The 20,038-nt window shown below is 41.0% G+C and overlaps 1 protein-coding gene and 1 long non-coding RNA gene across 3 annotated transcripts in view; one reads left to right on the top strand and one right to left on the bottom strand.

Annotated features, from left to right (window-relative positions):
* Window positions 1-20,038, bottom strand: part of MCC (MCC regulator of WNT signaling pathway) — a gene marked incomplete at its 5' end in the record, with an annotated part of 423,545 nt that overhangs the window by 230,304 nt on the left and 173,203 nt on the right. The gene's annotated exons all lie outside the window — the stretch shown is intronic.
* Window positions 753-19,656, top strand: LOC309622590. The gene is made up of 2 exons (XR_014241007.1): window positions 753-5,066; window positions 5,412-19,656. It is a non-coding gene; the product is annotated as an uncharacterized lncRNA (long non-coding RNA).

Here is a 20,038-nt window from a genome sequence, read left to right as displayed (position 1 = left end):
AATAAGACATTTTTCATTTTCACCAAGAATTTTATTGAACCACATATTCATTAACCGAACGAAATTTTTGGCCAACCCAATACATATCCTCTTTCTTTGCACTTTGCTCCAGAGGAAAAAAGAGCCACAATCAAAGACCAAATATTTTACCTTCAGCTTCAGGAGGAACAGGATGTTGTGGAGGGTCCCACAGCTTTCATTTAAACACTTACTTGGCCCCAACCACAGGCTAATATCTGTGCTGAACACGGAACACGTAACAAGCCTAACGAGACACTGCATTTGCCCTCGTGGGCCCCAGGAAAATGGGGCAGAGAGTTTACAAACACATAGAATATTGTCAGAGTATGGGATTGTGTTATACAATGATAGTAAAGGAAGTAATTTAGGCCAATCTAGTAATATTTCAAACATAGTAAACTCTAAAATGCACGAGTGCTTGTTTGGTCTGATTCAGCTACACCAACATTTTATTCAGTAAACTCTTAGTTATTCACTGAATAATAGCACAGATAAGCCAAAATAATATTTGCCTTGAATGAATTTATATTTTAAACTGGGTGTGTCTGTTGTTCTGGGAATTCACCGCACCCCAAGTAAACTGAATCCGTATGGAAGGTTCTAATTCAAAAGAAACCAGCAATGTTGTTCAGCTGTGCCAATGCTACTCTGCTTAGTGGAATTATTCCTGGTTCTCCCCAGTTTCCATGCAAGAGGCAGCTAGATCCCACCATACTAACTGAATCAAAGCCCATCCTCATCCTAGCACTGCTTAGTTTGGTCATTGAATACTATTAAACAAGCACCTTCTAGGTCAGATGCTATGCCAGGTGTTGTGGATATTCCAGAAAATCAGAGAGTACCTGCCCTCAAAGGGCTTATGTTTACTGAGGCCAGAGGGTAAAGGAAGGATTCAGACAGGCAAGAGTCACCAAACTATTACAACATACTATACTGAGTCCTAGGGAGGGGAAATTAGAGAGTACTGTGGAAATAAAGAACAGGGACTTGGGTGGGGGTGGTGGTCAGGAACTGAGTCCTAAAAAAAGAAAAATAAGGTATAGTTGGGATGGGTTCTGCTAACACAGGGAACAGCACATGCAAAGGTCTAGCGGCAAGACATAACATGGCACAGTTAAGGAACCTGGGTTCAGGTTTGAGGAAGCTGTCTACCTGCACATGTAGGCAGACTGAAATTAAGAACTTAGGGAAGGCACAGGTTTGAGATATCCAAACAGAATTCCAACGGGCAGTCACACAGTTTAAGAAAAGTTACGATTCCTGCAAACACTGCCACTCACTCTTCCAACCTGACACAGACACTTAGTGTTACCTCAAGTCTGAGAAAAGAGTCACTGTGGCCTTCAAACTGGGGATAATGCCAGTTTTTGCTTTATTTCTACACCATACCAGCTTTCTGCTTATTTTGCAGAAAATGCTAGTAAAAGCAAAAACATATCATTGTGAAAGCCAGATGACAACCTCCCTTGATTTCTCCAAGTTGACTAATTTCAATTCACATCTCTGCAGCAGGAGGTGAAACCTAGCAGGAGCTTATCATGCTCCATTACCTTCCTCCCATACCTGGTGGCACCAGTGGTTGGCACAAACTCACCTCTTTTTGCCTCATCCTTTCTATCTTGTTAGTGGAGATGACCAGAAGTTTGTGGTATCAAGATCCATAAGCAGCTGGGGGTTTATGGGGCTGAGCTTGTTCAGTTTTAAGGTTCACGGGCATTTGGCATACACTCCAGGCACGAATGCCAGTGACCCTGGCCCAGCATGGTATGTGGGACCAGAGTTCAAAGAGCGATACCTACCTAGAGCACGTGTGGAGAAAAGAAACCTCTTCCATGAAGGGAGGGAGAGAGGACAGATGAATGGATGGTACCAGTGCAGAAACTTGCAGGTTGGTGACAAGCTGAGGAACCACAACTCAGGGGCTCTCTCACTGTAAAGCAGGGGGCCAGGGCATTGGCTAAAATTGAGGGAAGTGGTCAGATATGAGAGCAGAAGAGATAGCAGATGATCACTGTGGTGAGTAGCAGACTGAGTTGGCCAAGTTGGTGTTTTTCAGTGAGCTGATTGCAAAGGGTCCTGAAATCAATATTTTTTAAAAAGAGAATAAAAAATCGGAGTACTATTCGTACTCTGTAAAGAGTATTGTATGTATTTGTATTGTATGTATGTATTTGTAAAGTATGTATTTGTAAAGACAATCACTGTATATAATAAGTTAATATAACATATGCTTATGTGTATATTGAATCATGATGTAAAATGTTCTTTACATGGGTGGCAGTCAAAATATTTGAAAGCCAACAGACTACAACAATAGAAGGAATCCCTTAAGAGCACTGAGAACTCAGGTGAGGGTGGAAACAGTTTAGCTTGTGGCAGCACTTATCTACATTGTTAGGATTTGTGCCTCACACCTGGCCAACAGTAGCGGCGGTAATTAAATTGAAAGGCTCCTGTTAAATGCGGTGACTCAAGGAGAGAATACATATAAAAATACATGAAGTGATATATCTTATCACTTACTCTGCTTAATTATGTTAATTAAAACTTTTAAAGTAATTTGACAGTAAATTAAGAGACCGTACTACTCTGCTTGACCGCATAATTACGCTTTTTGCTTTCCATGAAAATTCTTATACCAAAAGATCTTTAAGTGATCTATTTAACTTGTAGGACATATCATGTGCTTGGAGTAAAAAGGTTAAAAGGTGTTTTACTTTAAAACCACCCACATTTTTATGATTTACAATAGCAAAAAGCAAGACCCAAAACTCCAAAAAACCCCATTCTTGTTAAATACTCTCTAATAATTGAAGCCAAATAAATTCTCTTAGAAAGAGAAAGGTACCACCCCCAAAGGAACCATAAACGTGCCTTCATTATAGAAAAAGGCACTTATTTTCCATTCTCAGTCATTTGTGAGAGCCCCATTGTTACAGATAAATCCCACTTGAAACAGTCAAAAAATGAACACTGCCGTCTTTCTCATTTACCCAAATACTATTCGGAGATCAAGACTGTCCTTCAAAATCATTCAGCCCTGACATCTCATTCCACAAGTCTACGGAATGGGTCAGAAGACAGCCTTTGAAAAGACAGAAAGTTGCCAGGTAACGGACTCCACTCCCACCTCCAAGTCATTTAATAGACTCATTATCATTTACTAAAGGGAAACAAAATTAATTGAAAAGCATGTTGCTCTTAATATGCTTCAAAAGTCATCTGCAAAGATAACTGTGAAGCCACTTGTTTCTTTATCTCTAGGAATCAGCTTAAACTTGAGGGGAGGGAGAAGACCATGGCTCTTATTTTTTCCCTTTAGTCCAATTCCCAGAACATGTTAATCATCACAATAAAAGTGAAGCTATTTTATATGTGTGACACTGTACTAAGGTATCACAGATCTAGGAAAAGTCAAGCCTCAATTCAACCAAAATGTATCAATAAGCTCTAACCACAAAAAACTCTAGAAAAGATAGAAAAAGATGAATACTTTAGTCGATTAATAAACATCTTTCAAGGTGGCCTGAATTCATTACAAATTCAAGAGTAGTAAAAGGAATCAATAACCTCCAACTCTGGGAAAAAACGAAAACTTTAAACAAAGAAATTCATCTAACCCAGTGGTTTTCAAAGTTTTTGGTCTCAGGACCCTTTCACACTCAAATTATTGAGGACCTCAAAGAGCTTTTGTTCTCTGGGGTGTATCAATCACTACTCACCATACTCAAAATTAAGAAACTTTTAAAAGATTTATTCCTTTATAAATAATTTTTTAGATTACATATTAACTTGAATACTGTTAATGGAAAATATATTTTCCAAATGGAAAAAATTTAGTGAAAAGAATGGCAATGTTCTGCATTTTTGCAAATCTCTTAGATGTCTGGCTTAATAGAAAACAGTACTCAGGCCTGCTGCTGCAGGCAATCTGCTGAGATACCTTGTTTAGGCTGAAGGACATAAAGAAAATCTGGCCTGGTACAGCTCTGTAGTTGAAAAATGCAGGGGTATTTTAATGGCCTTTTTCAGATGATTGTGGATGCTTCTTTGGTGCTTCCCTAAAATTCAGAAAGTAGTTGTTTCTCTCTCTCTCTATTTTTTAAACCACTTGATTGAAATAAGATTGGCATACAAAAAGCTGGACATATTTAAGGCGTACAACCTGAGGAGTATATACAATTTGATGAGGGTAGTTTCTCAAAAGTTAACTGCGAAGTGGAATCTGAAACAAACTCTGTACTCTGTTACATTAAAATCCAATAGTCTATCTTGCACTTTGATAGGATCTTTTACCCATGCATGCTTTTGAAAAATCTTGGTTCAATGAGTTATGCAGATATTCCAATAGGTGACACATTTCTTTAGGAAATATTACAAAAATCATATCACCAAAGGCTTTAGCAAAAATGTCTTTAGGTATTGAAAAGCTGTCAAGCACAGGGTTTTGAATACAAGTTTTCCAAAATTCCAATTTTCACTTTTCACTTGACAGCTCAAATTTTATCACTGGCAACATATACTGTCAGGTGTTTTCCTTGAAGTGATAGGCTCCTCATTTATTTCTGAGAAAATATCAAATGGCTTAAGTGCTCAAAAAGAGATAAGTTAGGATACATCCTTATGAGGAATTATGTGGCCATTATACTGTTTACAAATAATTTAATGGTATGAGAAAATGCTCATGATATAATGTTAAGTGAAAAAAAGGAACAAAAAATTCTTATATATTATAGTATCAGCCATGCTTTTAAAAGTTTGTGTATCTCTACTTGAGGGTTTTCTGTATTAGACAAACTAGCCACAAAACCAAGCCCAAAACTTTTAGGCAGGTATCTATTCTTTTAAAAGAATTACAAATAGTCATTAATACCAAGTATTAACACTTATGGGGGAGCCTGACAAATATTATAATTTGTTAGATTTAAATTTAAAAAAAACCCCAACTTGAGTTCAAATCAGTGACACAAACAAAAATGAAACACAAATCCTATTGTATTCCACCCAACACGGAAGGAATTAAGCTCTATCTTTCGGCACAGAAGGTAAAAATAAGGATGCATCTTTTCTTTTCTTTTTTTTTTTTTTAATAAATTTGTTTTGTTTTGTTTTTAATGAATTTATTTATTTATTTTTGGCTGTGTTGGGTCTTCGTTTCTGTGTGCAGGCTTTCTCTAGTTGCGGCGAGCGGGGGCTACTCTTCATCACGGTGCGCGGGCCTCTCATTGTCGTGTCTTCTCTCGTTGCGGAGCACGGGCTCTAGACGCGCAGGCTCAGTAGTTGTGGCTCACGGGCTTAGTTGCTCCACGGCATGTGGGATCTTCCCAGACCAGGGCTCGAACCCGTGTCTCCTGCATTGGCAGGCAGATTCTTAACCAGTGCGCCACCAGGGAAGCCCAAGGATGCATCTTTACACATTCTTTCCCAAAGACTGATCTTTTGAGATTTTGACAGAACAAATTGGTTTTGTCCAAAATCCAAGACATTTCTGCTAATCACTTTTTTAATTATAGAATCTGCACAATGCTGTATAACTCCTGAAATCTACTTTCAAAGTATAAGGTTTGTGTATACTTCAGTAATATTAAATGATGTTACTGAAGTACACACAAAGCTACCTGGTTATTAAAAAAAAATTCAAGGGTCCACATGTCCATCTACCCATCTGCTAATAAAGAATTGAAAAGTACACCTCAATAAAACTGGGTAGGGGGGAAGAATTGGAAAGACTGATTAACCTATCCCTTACACCATCTCAAAAGCATTAACTTTTCATGTATGTCTCAACAGCTTTTTTAAAGTACAAGGTCTACTAAATGTACGACCAGATACTATAAAACTCCTAGAAGAAAACTTGGGCAGAACACTCTTTGACATAAATCACAGCAAGATCTTTTTGGACCCACCTCCTAGAGTAATGAAAATAGAACCAAAAATAAACAAATGGGACCTAATTAAACTTAAAAGCTTTTGTACCGCAAAGGAAACCATATGCAAAACAAAAAGACAACCCTCAGAATGGGAGAAAATATTTGCAAATGAAGCAACCAACAGGGGATTAATCTCCAAAATATACAAACAGCTCATGGAGCTCAATATCAAAAAAACCCCAAACAACCCAATCAAAAAGTGGGCAGAAGATCTAAATAGACAATTCTCCAAAGAAGACATACAGATGGTCAAAAAGTACATTAAAAGAGGCTTAACAATGCTAATTATTAGAGAAATGCAAATCAAAACTACAATGGGGTATCACCTCACACTGATCAGAATGGCCATCATCAAAAAGTCTACAAATAATAAATGCTGGAGAGGGTGTGGAGAAAAGGAAACCCTCCTACACTGGTGGTGGGAATGTAAATTGGTACAGCCACTGTGGAGAACAGTATGGAGGTTCCTTAAAAAAATAAAAATAGAACTACCATATGACCCAGCAATCCCACTACTGGGCATATACTGTGAGAAATCCGTAATACAAAAAGATACATGCACCCCAATGTTCACTGAAGCACTATTTACAGTAGCCAAGACATGGAAGCAACCTGAATGTCCATCGACAGAGGAATGGATAAAAAAGATGTGGTACATATATGCAATGGAATATTACTCAGCCATAAAAAAGAATGAAATAATGCCATTTGCAACAACATGGATGGACCTAGAGATTGAGAAAGACAAATATCCTATGATATCACTTACATGTGGAATCTAAAAAAATGATACAAATGAACTTACTTACAAAACAGAAACAGACTCAAAGACATTGAAAACAAACTTACGGTTACCAAAGGGGAAAGGTAGTGGGGAGGGATAAATTAGGATAATAAAGTACAAGGTCTATAGAAAACTAAAGGTGTATTCCCCTAAGGTTCCCTCAAACAAGGGCACCCTCTAGGATGCCTTTCAGGCCTCTTAAACCTCTTTAGTATATGACCATGAATACAGGCTTAACAGATTCCCAGTAAAAGTAATGTCAACTCCATGACTCTAGGCACATTACTACTTCTACTTTCTCCAACTATCACATTTGCTACCAGAAAGGGAAAAAAGTCAAGGGAAATACCCCTGTTTTGGGTTTTCTGACAAAGGTTACCATTTTTGGAGGTCAGATAATCATTCATATGTAGGTCACCTCTTCTCATTGCAAACTCTTCAGGGCTGAGCCCATCTTTTATGCCTTTATCTCATTTTCTATCACCATACCTTTTAAAAGTTGGTACCAAATACCAGCAGTTATTGTTTACAGAGTACTTACATGCAGATATTTACACTCACCATCTTAATCCCCACAATGACCTTGAAAGGTAGAGACGGTTATCCTCCTTTTATAGAAATAAAAAAACTGAAGGAAAAATAACTAGTCCCCAGTTAGCCAGGATCCAAACACAGGTTTGGCGCTAAACGTGTGGCTCTCAAACTTGGATGTGAATTAGAATCAGCTGTTAAAAAAAAAATTCCTGGGCCCACCTCCTGATTTTCGGATTCAGCAGGTCTGGAGTGGGGCCTGGTAATTTGCATTTCTGACAAGTTCTCCCATGATGCTCATACTGCTGGGTCCAGGGACCACACTTTGAGAATAATTGCTCTAAACCAACATGACCTTGCAGAAGGTTCAAGGTGTATGCAGAAAGCAAATGAAGGCTAACACAGCCTCCATTTTCACGGAGGAAAAAGGATGGAATTCTAACATATTTTTCAAAATTCAATTTGAGAAATGTTTTCCCACTTGTGTATTCTTCTACTCTCCATCCATGCCCTTCCAGAAAACCTAAGTCAGTCACAGTGCCATCAGTGAATCTGTAGAACAACCACCACTGTCCCCACCATCCTGGCAGAAAAGGGCTGGTAAGAAACCCTAAGTCTCTAGAGTTCTTCACCTGCTAGAGGGAGAGTGTTCTCAAGGTAGGAAGGAGCAAACAAAGAGACTGGCCCTAACAACTAGAGTGTTGGTTTAAAAGAGCACTAAAATCTGCATGTCTTTTCGTTCCCAGAACACCCCTGTAAAATGAGGAATTAAAGGACTGAATCAGATGCACGGCTTAGGCAAAGTCAGGTGGTTTGGCTTCCAGTCTGACCAGGGTTGTTACATTGTGTCTCTTTTAAACCAAGCAACAGTTTAGCAGCATCTGCTGGAGTTAGAGCAGACAGCTTTAACTTGACTAGTTAGGGAGGACTGCAGCTAAATGTAAGAGACTGTGATAGGGAGAACTCTTAATGGGAATGGAAGCTGAAGGCAAAAAGACCAGGAAATGCAATATAGCAGAGGAGACATCTTCTCAATACATTAACTCTGGATCAGACAGTGGCTGCCATACCCAAGAATCATAGCTGGGTTACTATTGATTAATCAATAGTGGCCCTGATTCAGCTGGACAGCTGAAGAGCTATGGGTTCATTGTAACAAACCTCCACCTAGCAAGCTATGAAACTGGCACTGTTAAGACAGGGCTCCTTCAAATTGTTTAAAACTCCTACTGAGATGCACACATTTTCAGCAATATTTCATTTCTCAGACTAACATAACTCAAGGACAGGGCAAAAAGACGGCAGTCATTTTATTGCAGGGAAGCCACTCTGAAACGTAAAACCTGTAATACAGCTATCACCCAAGGGGTGATCTCCAGGAGCACCTTAATTTTCCTGAGACATTCATGGTGCGACAGAAAACAGCTTGATTCTCACACACCAATTCCACACAGATCGAGAGGCATACCTCACACCTCACACCTCAATGTGGCAAAAGCAAAATAACTGAAGGAAGTAGAAAAGGAAAGAAAGGGAAGCCAGTGGACTTATGTTTGAAGGAGAGAAAAAGAAAATAACAACCCTGGTCAGACTGGAAGCCAAACCACATGACGATGCCTAAGCCACATATCTGATTCGGTCCTCTAATACCTCCTTTTACAGGGATGTTCTGGAAATGGAAACACATGCAGATTTTAGTGCTCTTTGGAAACAAAAATTAAGGGATTCTAGAGGATATGATTTTCTGTATTTAAAAGAGTTTACAGCATAAATGTCCACTAAAAATGCTTCCTTAAACCAGCACACTTAGTTGGCAAGCATGTGGAGGAACTAGAATCCTCCTACAATGCTGGTGGGAATGGAAAGTGGTACAACCTCTTTGGAAAACAATTTTGGAAGTTTCTTAAAAAGTTAAATACATACTTTCCATGTGACCAGCTATTCCACTCCCAGGTCTTTACCCAAGAGAAATGATACCGCATATGTCCATAAAAAGACCCATACGCAAACACTGACAGCAAATTTATGCGTAAGGTCCTCAAAATGGAAACAGTTCAGATGTCCTTCAACAGATGAACAAATTGTGATACATTTATACAATGCAATGTACTCAGCAACAAGATGGAATGAATTATTGATACATGAGACATGGATGGATCTAAAAATTATGCTGCATGAAAGAAGCCAGAGCAAAAAAATAGTACATATTGTAAGATTCCATTTACATAAAATTCAATAAAATGCAAATTAGTGTAGAGTGACAGGAAGCAGATCAGCAATTGTCTAGGAAAGAGAAGGAACGGAGAAGGGGAGAGGCAAGAGGAAAAGTTTTGGGGGTGATGGATACGTTCAGTGTCTTGATTGTGGAAATGGTTTCGTGGAGATATATATATATATGTACACACACACACATACACACACTTCTCAAACTGTGTACCTTATTTTATTTATTTATTTGGCCGCACCTGGCGGCTTACGGGGATCTTAGTTCCCGGACCAGGGATTGAACCTGGGCCACGGCAGTGAAAGCACTGAGTCCTAACCACTGGACTGCCAGGGAATTCCCTCAAACTGTGTACCTTAAATACATGCAGTTCATTGTCAATGACACCTCAATAAAAGTTTTTTTAAAAAAAACAGCATAGGGGCTTCCCTGGTGGCGCAGTGGTTGAGAGTCTGCCTGCCAATGCGGGGGACACGGGTTCGAGCCCTGGTCTGGGGGGATCCCACATGCCGCGGAGCAACTGGGCCCGTGAGCCACAACTACTGAGCCTGCGCGTCTGGAGCCTCTGCTCCACAACAAGAGAGGCCGCGATAGTGAGAGGCCTGCGCACCGCGATGAAGAGTGGCCCCCACTCGCCACAACTGGAGAGAGCCCTCACGCAGAAACGAAGACCCAACACAGCCAAAAATAAAAATAATAAATAAATAATAAATTAAAAAATTAAAAAAAACAAAAAAAACAGCATACATATTTAGATCTTTCACGAGCAAGGGAAGATGTGGATTTCAGTGGCTAAACTACAGAAAAATTAAACTCTGTAATTCTAATCTGGGCTTCACATAAAGCATTACACAATATTTCAGGAGTCTTGATGTCTCTATACGTGCTTATATGTGGAAACAGCACTGTTCCCACTTGGCAATGCGCTGAGGGCCTCAGGCATGAGTCAAGCACCTAAAAGCTCTGGAAATTATTAGCTCCCAGTTCTAAAACCAGCTTACTGAACTTAAAATCTTTCCTCTATCTCAAGGATTAGTTACTATACTAGCCGTCTATCCCACAGAGGTCTGGTGATGTTAATGGAAGGGTTAAAATACTCAGGACTCACACTCTATGAAAACTGTTCTCATGCACCTGAGCTATTATAAAAACACACGCGTCCCTCTGCTTCCATGGCACACTTTAAGGGTCTGAAAACTACAACCCATGGGCCAAATCCACCTCACTGGGTGTTTTTGTGTGGCCTGTAAGCTAAGGAGTGTTTTTACATTTTTAAATAGTTGAAAAAAAAAAATCAAAAGACTATCTCATGACATGCAAAAATGATATAAATTTCAAATTTCAGTGTTGATACATAGTTATACCGGAACACAGCTACGCCCACTTGTTTATATGTTATCTATGGTTGTGTTTACCCTACAACGACAGAGTAGTTGTGACAGAGACCACATGACCCACCAAAGTTAAAATATTTACTATTTGGCCCTTTCCAGAAAAATGTGTGCCTACCCCTGCTCCAGGCCCAAGTCCTACATGCGTCTGAGCATTTTGAGACTGGAAATGAATAAATTCCAAAATGAATCCCAGAGACAGACAACTGTCCTGAAAAGCAACACAGTGGTCGTTTTATCCCAACTGGTACCTTTGACAGATGTTTCTCCTTCTAGTTCAGAGCAAGGCTATGATGTCACCAGGTGTGCCCCAACTTCAACGCTGGCTCAGGGAAGGGCAGAGCAGCCCCCTCTATGGGGCTACATTTTCAGTAACTCAGTCCCCTACGTCCATCCCCTGCTTTACCTTATAGCAGGTCCTCAGAGCAGCTGTAAAGATTTCAGGCTGCTTTCAACTACTAAAGCAGGGGTAGGGCTCCTTGGGTTGCAAGTTCCCAAGACAACTTGAGACAATTTAAGTGAAAAAGTCAACCAACTCACTTTTCATCCGTTCTAAGTACACAGGGCTCTCTTGGAGCTTCAGGGCGCCACGCAGGAACTTGAGCTCATCTCCGGACTGTGTCCTTCTCTGCACATCTCCTGGTTCCTTCCCTCACTGCAGACCAGCCCCTTCCCAGTTCATAGGCCTCCAGAGTTAACAGTTCCCATGATTTCAGAGACAGACTAGGAGTAGAACATATTCCATTTCCAAGTGCCCAGGAGAGGGGTCAAGTTTATAGGGCCTAACATAGCAGCATAAATGGAGTTTGGAGTGGTGCCTAGAAAATGAGGACAGGGAGACCTAGGTAATATTTTAAGCATCCACTTGGGCTGCCATCATATAGGCGGGGAGAACAAGCTATGTAAATTTAGGAGAGAGAGTAAGTCTCTTTCCAAGGACAAGTCTAATAAGACTCTCACACTATGGGACATCTCAGGAATTTGATTTCAACTTTTATTAAAACCCTAGGTCCACTGCCAAAGTCCAGGAAAAACTGGGGTTTTTTTTGTTTTTATTTATTTATTTATTTATTTTTGGCTGCACTGGGTCTTCGTTGCTGCATGCGGGCTTTCTCTAGCTGCAGTGAGCGGGGGCTACTCTTCGTTGTGGTGCACGAGCTTCTCACTGCGGTGGCTTCTCTTGTTGCGGAGCATGGGCTCTACGTGCACAGGCTTCAGTAGTTGTGGCTCGTGGGTTCTAGAGCGCAGGCTCAGTAGTTGTGGCGCACGGGCTTGGTTGCCCCATGGCATGTGGGATCTTCCCAGACCAGGGCCCAAACCCGTGTCCCCTGCATTGGCAGGCGGATTCTTAACCACTGCGCCACCAGGGAAGCCCTGATCTTCTTTTTTATGTCTCCTCTTCACTTCATTCCTTCTCCTGGAAAACTGAAAAATATCTAACTTTTGGGTCCTGGTTCAGGTGCCCACCACCTCCAGCTTCCAACTACATTTCTTTTTGCTTACTTCCTCTTTCCCACTCCACCTTCTCAACACACACACACACACACACACACACACACACACACACCCTCTACCACTAGCAGCACAAAAATATCACCTCTCTTGGAAAAAACCTAAGTGGGGTGGAGTCAGTCTATATGGTCATTCTCCCAAAATGGGGCTCTTGTTTACCCAGCAACAATCAATTACACTACTTACAGACGCATTACCCAACACTGCAGAGCTCCTTACAGAGGCAGCCCTTGGGAAATTGCCAGTATCTTCCATCAGGCTTGATTTGTATTTATTTGGGAGAGGGGTGGGCAATGGATGGAACAGCACCGCTCCCTTACTTTCAAGGACATTTTAGTACTTACAAAGCCTTTGTGCACACGTCGTTGCCTTGGAGGTGGTCTTCAACTTGCCAGCAAAGAAGCTAACTATCAGGTAGAGACAAAAACAACCTAAGGCTCAAAGAGATCAGGCATGGAGCTCAAGCCAGCACACTAGGTAGTGGAATCTTGGCCTGGGAAGCAGGTCACATTTCAAGCCCGGAGCACTTCATTGTTTTGTTGCACTTTGTTTTTTAAATAAGGGCCTAAATCACTGCCCAGTTAGCAAAGGGGCTTGGGCCAAGAATAAACTGGGCCTGAGAATCCTGCACAAACTGGACTTGGCCAACAGTTAGCTAATTAAGAAAACTTAGCAGTGACTGCATGATTACACCATTCCAGCAGGACCGGTTTAGTGCTCCTTCTCTGCAGCTCTTTTCTTCCTACCCTCCGCCAACAGGCCTCCTTCACATCTCAGTCCTCTCTTCCCTCTTTAACCTCTCTGCCCTGGACAATCTCTTCAGTCCTCAGGGACTCCACCAGCATGAGTTTCCAAGAGGCTCTTCAGCCTGGCAATTCACACATGTGCTACCATCAACCCAGATGTACTGTCTCAATTTCATCCCCTTACCCCTAAAACTTGTCTTCAGCAAAATATGCCACGAAGACTTCTAAGTTTACATGAAATAAATAGATCAACAGACGTTCATACACGTGATCTGATCTTCAGAATAACTTTGGGAAGTAAAGAGGATGGTTGCTGTCATTCCCATTTGGCAGGAGGGGCACGGCCACCCCACCTCTGGGCTTCTTTCTGTTGGAGGCACCATTTCCCACCTGCTCGACGGTCAAGTCCAACCCAGCTACACACTGAGACAGGCTACAACATGGATGACCCTGCAAAACATTACCTTAAGTGAAAGAAGCTAATCACAAAAGGCCACATAGGGGCTTCCCTGGCGGCGCAGTGGTTAAGAATCCGCCTGCCAATGCAGGGGACACGGGTTCGAGCCCTGGGCCAGGAAGATCCCACATGTCGCGGAGCAACTAAGCCCGTGCGCCACAACTACTGAGCCTGCGCTCTAGAAACATGAGCCACAACTACTGAAGCCCGCGTGCCTAGAGCTCGTGCTCTGCAACAAGAGAAGCCACCAAAATGAGAAGCCTGCGAACCGCCATGAAGAGTAGCCCCCGCTCACCGCAACTAGAGAAAGCCCGCGAGCAGCAACAAAGACCCCGCGCAGCCAAAAATAAATAAATAAATAAATTTATTTTTTAAAAAAAAGGCCACATAATATCTGACTTCTAGAACAGGCAAATCCTCAGTGACAGAGGATTTGCGGTCGCCTGGGGGGTGGGAGGCAGGGAGTGACTGCTGATGGGGTTTCTTTCCAGGATGATGAAAATACCCTAAAATTAGATTGTGGTGATGGTTACGCATTCTTGTGAATATACAAAAACCATGGAATTGCACACTGTAGATAAATTTTATCATGTATGAATATCTCAATAGAGCTATTAAAATAACTTCTATATTTATATGTAACATCTAATAAACAAGATATGTCTGCTGAAACAATTGATTCTTTTTTTATAACAGAATCATTTTTTAAAATTAATTAATTTATTTATTTTTGGCTGTGTTGGTTCTTCGTTGCTGTGCGCGGGCTTTCTCTAGTTGCGGCGAGCAGGGGCTACTCTTTGTTGCGGTGTGCGGGCTTCTCATTGCAGTGGCTTCTCTTGTTGCGGAGCCCGGGCTCTAGGTGCGTGGGCTTCAGCAGTTGTGGTGCGCAGGCTCAGTAGCTGTGGCGCACGGGCTTAGTTGCTCCGTGGCATGTGCGATCTTCCGGGACCAGGGATCAAACCCGTATCCCCTGCGCTGGCAGGTGGATTTTTAACCACTGCGCCAGCAGGGAAGCCCAACAGAATTGATTTTAAAGTAGAATGAAATAAAGTGGAACGGATGATTTAAAAAAAAAAAACCAACTCGGCTACATCTTCCACTCTGCTCCATTCTTTCACAATCTCTTACTCACACAATCCTGTCACTCTTGCAACCAACACTTTTTCCACCATAATACACACCTAGTCTCTACCAACCTGGGTTACTGAGACAACTCCTTAACTCTTTTTCCTGAGCACCACATCTCCCTATCCAAACACTCCTACCCAGGGAGGTTCAAAATTCCTCTTCCGCAAAGCACCATTTTCCTGCACCACTTTCCTGCTAAAACGCTGTAATGATTTTTCCTAGAGTAGCCAATGATATTAGTCCCTAACTCAGCATGGAATACACAGAGGTCCTCAGGAGGCAAGCTGAACCCTACCCTCTCCCCCTTCATCTAGAGGTCCCACCTCGTCATGCTAGTCTGCTCAGCTCTCCCAAACCCATACAGCACCACCAGAAATTCCTTCTTCCTGCTTATAGGAAGTCCTTCAGGATGTACCATCTTCACCAATTTCCCTTGACCATTCCAGACCACAATGTTGTTTCTCTTAACACCTACCACTAAGTCTGTATGATTCACCTGATACTTAGATAACAAGAGAAGCCAATTTTGCGTTCTGTCTCCCAGTGAGGGTCAAAAGACAGCTCAGGCAGGTAGATGGTGTTACTTTTTCTGTGCCCTCCTTCCATCCAGTAGCTCTAGAATACTGTTATACACAAAATGTCACTCAATTTAGCTACCATTAAAGATGATCCTGGGCTTCCCTGGTGGCGCAGTGGTTGAGAGTCTGCCTGCCAATGCAGGGGACACGGGTTCGAGCCCTGGTCTGGGAGGATCCCACATGCCGCGGAGCGACTGGGCCCATGAGCCACAACTATTGAGCCTGCGCGTCTGGAGCCTGTGCTCCGCAACAAGAGAGGCCGTGATAGTGAGAGGCCCGCGCACCGCGATGAAGAGTGGCCCCCGCTTGCCGCAACTAGAGAAAGCCCTCGCACAGAAACGAAGACCCAAACACAGCCATAAATAAATAAATAAATAAATAAAAGCCATTTGTTAAAAAAAAAAAAAGATGATCCTGCGCTCCTAGAAATAACAGTTCACCCATTTACTGTCTAATATAACACTCTAGAAGTTGACGGCAAAAGAAAAACTTCTTAGTTTGGGAAGTGGATTTTTCTTAAATCACCCATTAATCTTTGGTTATCTGCAAACTATTATAACTGGCTTCTAGAATGGTTCCAAACAGTTTAAGGGGAAAGAAACTTCAGCTAAAATGTTTTCTTTCCAAGAAGTTTGACTGAATTACTGTATACATTTACTGTCCTATGTGACTGTTTTGTCATTGTTAGAGATTTCAGTAATTAAAATGGGAAACAGAAGCTTAGGTTACTGTCCTTATCAAAACTATGTTCCTTGGAGCCACATTATTATGACAGTTTTCGTGCTCTTGTACACTGGATGTCTTAAGCTGAGTGCAGTTCAGGGGATTCTTTCTAATTACAGGAAGGTACTTCTTTCCTTCAACACTGTGATCTGACCTGTGACAAATCTGTCCTATATACTATGCAAACAAACCGAATGTACAAATCTTAGTGCTGGTGCTGGAATCTCTGCAGAATAGTCATCATGATCTCAAAGTTTGTTTCAAAATTTGCAAGCATCAAGTGTCAATCAAAACTGAAGATGAAACACTAATGAATGTTGAATTCTCATGTTTTAGGTGTACTTCCTTTTTCGACTTTTTGGTTCTCTGCTATTTTTACCGTACTTTCATTTACATTTCCTACATGCTAACTTTGTGTGACTGAAATAAAATTGCAGTATATACAAAAAAACAAAACAAAACAAAAAAACATCAGCTAAGACAGATCAGCTTGGAGAGGCCAACAGTTATACCCAATGTTATCTTGATTGGACAGGAGTATTAACGCTGACTGGTGTTATCTGTAAGGGCCAGACTTTCTTCTCAAAGATGAGAAGGCAAGGAAGATGCAAAGAGTACCGAAGAGACAAACGGAGAATGGCAGCAAAAATTAGAAACAGTGAAAGGAACAATGGAAGTAACAGGCCTAGGGTGGGCAAGCACAGGACAGAGAAGACAGGGATGAAGAACATAAGTCAGACCAGCTTCGCAGGCTGGAGGGAAACAGGGAATATGGATTCTCTGCTTATAGAAAGCCTTGCAACTCCAGAAGGCAAGCTCCTTCCCCAGCATCAGAGCACTACACGCTCTCCAGGCGGGGACTGGGCCCCTTGACTCCAGCAGGCTCTACCTTGGGGAACCAGAGGCCAATGAACTCTTTGCCATAAGCTTTCTCAAAGAAAACCTGAAGGATAAAGGATGCTTATGTGGCTCAACTCCCATCTCTCGAATTTCACTACTGCCATGATAACACATCAAAAAACCACTTCCTTCATATCTTTAGCATAATGTGTTTTTTTTCACATTGACAGTGAAACAAATTGTTAAACTGTGGTAGTGCTCTACATCTGATTAATGTTATTCAGGGACTCCCACAAACTGTTTGCCATTTATTACTCTTGCTAATTAGGAGCTGGAAGGTCTTTATCTGCCCCAACCTACAGTCACATGCCCAGGATGGAGCTTTACTAAAAGCAGGACTCCTGGCTAATACTCTTAATGAGGTTAGCACTGCCAAAATGTCAATGGTCATTTATTTGGTCAGAAAGGGCCTAATTTATCTAGTTCAGCTGCCCTCGGTAATTTTCATGGAAATGTCAGAGCAGCAATCAGGAGAAATGAATGGCAATAAAGATGATTACTAGAAGGGTAGCAAGAACACCCCACTGACAGATTGCTTTTATTTTTCTTTCACCACTGCAAGACCTAGTTCAGAGATAAGCCAACAGAGTACACAGAGCTCAGTACCAAAACATGCCCACGTATTTTGTCTGAAGTACAACTGCATTTTGAAATTCTGAAACGTATAAGAAGCTTCACTATAGAAGGAAGAGAGCATAAGAAAATGTTTTGGGGGGGAGAGATGGAAGAGAAGGGCTGTTTAACAAAATTTGCTTCCATTCATGACAAATCTTAGGATGCTAAATAAGGATACCTGAAGGAGCTAGATCTAGATTGCTTTCATCACTCCTGCGCTAAAAAATTTTGCTTATGACTTATTCAAGACAAAATAAAAATAGATTCCTTCTTTAGCAATTTCAACTTATCCTTCTTATATAAGCATAAGTAGTAACACATGTAATCAGTCTGAGAGTCAGTAATGGATAACAGAGCTGTTCACCTTTGGGTCATGGGTGTCTAGACATCCCAACATGGGAGGCACTCACTTAAGCTCATTGCAACAGAATCGGGGGAGAAGGCCGATTGAAGCATGGGTGTTGATTTGAGGAGATGGACCCGGCCTTTCACTGACAGAATTCCAAAATTTACCTTGGGGACACATCAAATTCATTCCAATTATGATGAAAAAGGATAGGCAAAATGAAGGATAAAGAAAATAAAGCACTCAGTCTAGTTCCCAACAGCTGACCTCATAAGGAAAAGAAGTTCCAGGCTCCCAAGATAGCAACAGGTCATCCTTTTTGCATCCACCCCAATCTCTCCCAGACTCTCTTTACCCCACCCCACCTAATGGGATACAGAGATGATTCATGGTTTCTGAATCGAGGCCCATTTTAACTTTTCGACTTACTAGAGGAGGCAGAGAATATGGTAACAAGGCCCCTGCTTAGAAAGTTGAGAAATGGAAATTCCAATACCAAATTCCATGTGACCTGAGCTACATCCCTAACTTCCGCCCGTGTTACCTTCCAAGTAGCCATGTACGTCTTTGCTCTTTAAATTAAAAGGCCCAAATACTACCAAAATAGATGTTAAGAAAAACTATTGACAGAAAGGTAACTATTTCACTTTGCCTCTTAGATTTCCCTGCAAAACAAAGATACAAATAAAAAGTTGGCATATATGGGCTTAATTTAATCTCTCCTTGAGGAAAATTAACAGTTTGCTAAGGATAAAAATATTTGCTTCATTAAATGCTCTATCAATTCGTCTAGCTTAGCTGAGCAATTTAACCAAGTCCTTGATTGCAGCAGGACTACTTAAATGATCAAGGATGTTTACTTTAAGATAATGGAAATATTTTTATCAGAGATGGCTTTGTTTACATTTCCAAGCACAGACTCAAGGCCGTAATGCTGCTGATTCAGATGCTGTGGATTCCCATGGCCATTAGAAATGTTGCGCTTTTCCTTGACTCAGTTTCCCCATCACTAACAACAGCACAGTTGTTACCTCTTGCATAACGACCCAGAACATTAGGTTCACAAATTATTAAGTAAGTGTTAAGCATTGTGTACACAGTGATGGTGTCCAGACTCAAATCTTAAGTGGAAGACAGATATCACAGGCAAGAGACTTAGCTTATAAAGAGAAAAAGGTTTCTAATGATCAATCAGCCTTGCTTTAGTAAAAAATTTCCTACTGCAAAATTAAAAACAAAACTTGGTATCAACACCAGAAACAAGGTGACCAACCATCCCAGTTTGCTCAGGACTATGAAGGTTTTTGCACTGAAATTCCTGGGTAAACCGAGAGATGGTTACCTTAACAGAAACCCAAATGAGTAAGAATATTTGCATAATCAGAGATGACTAATCAACTTTAAACTCAATTCTCTGCATTAAAAATTGGAGCTTGACCAGCTTTAGCTTGTATATATTTGATCTTCTTCTTGAATTTTTTTTTTTTTTTTTTCAGTTTCACCAAAGAAAACTAGGTAACAATTTAGATATCTGAGGCTCTGCCACTTACTCTGTGGCCCTGGGTAAGTTATTGAAGCTCTCTATCTCAAGTTCTCCTCATGACAGGCACACAGTAAGCACCCCAACATGAGCCAATAATATCATCTCTATTTAACACTGTAAGCCTAGTGGCATGACCTTATTTTTTCTACTGGTGATTTTTAAATTTCACCCATCATCTCTATAAATACAGTGTATTTTCTTTTTTCTTTTTTTAAATCTCAGAAGAGCCTACAAATACAGTCAGGTTGATATGTTCTCCTTAATTCTTCCCCTTTTTTCTGGCATACCTACATAAAAAATAAAGAAGCAATTTCATTTCCTATGTCATTTTGAAGTCAGGCTCTACCATGCTCATTTTAAATAACCAAGTGTTCGAAAACTTCTAATAACAAAATATCATTATTTCTTTCGCGGTGATTTCTAATTACCAGGGTACACTTGTCCATGTTAGGATATGTTTCCTTTTCCAACCTAAGAAAGAGGAATAAGCTTATTAGAATTCTAGCAACACTAGTGACAAAGTATAATTAGCTTCTTGGAATTTATGAGCCTATTCTTTCAACAAAATACAGTAATTATTCTTTAAAAATGAATACGATAATGCATGGA

The sequence above is a fragment of the Balaenoptera borealis genome, assembly GCF_965194805.1.
Source record: "Balaenoptera borealis genome assembly, chromosome: 2".
NCBI classification, from domain to species: domain Eukaryota; kingdom Metazoa; phylum Chordata; class Mammalia; order Artiodactyla; family Balaenopteridae; genus Balaenoptera; species Balaenoptera borealis.
Note: the sequence above shows the minus strand (reverse complement) of the source record. Positions and strands in the feature narration are given on the sequence as shown.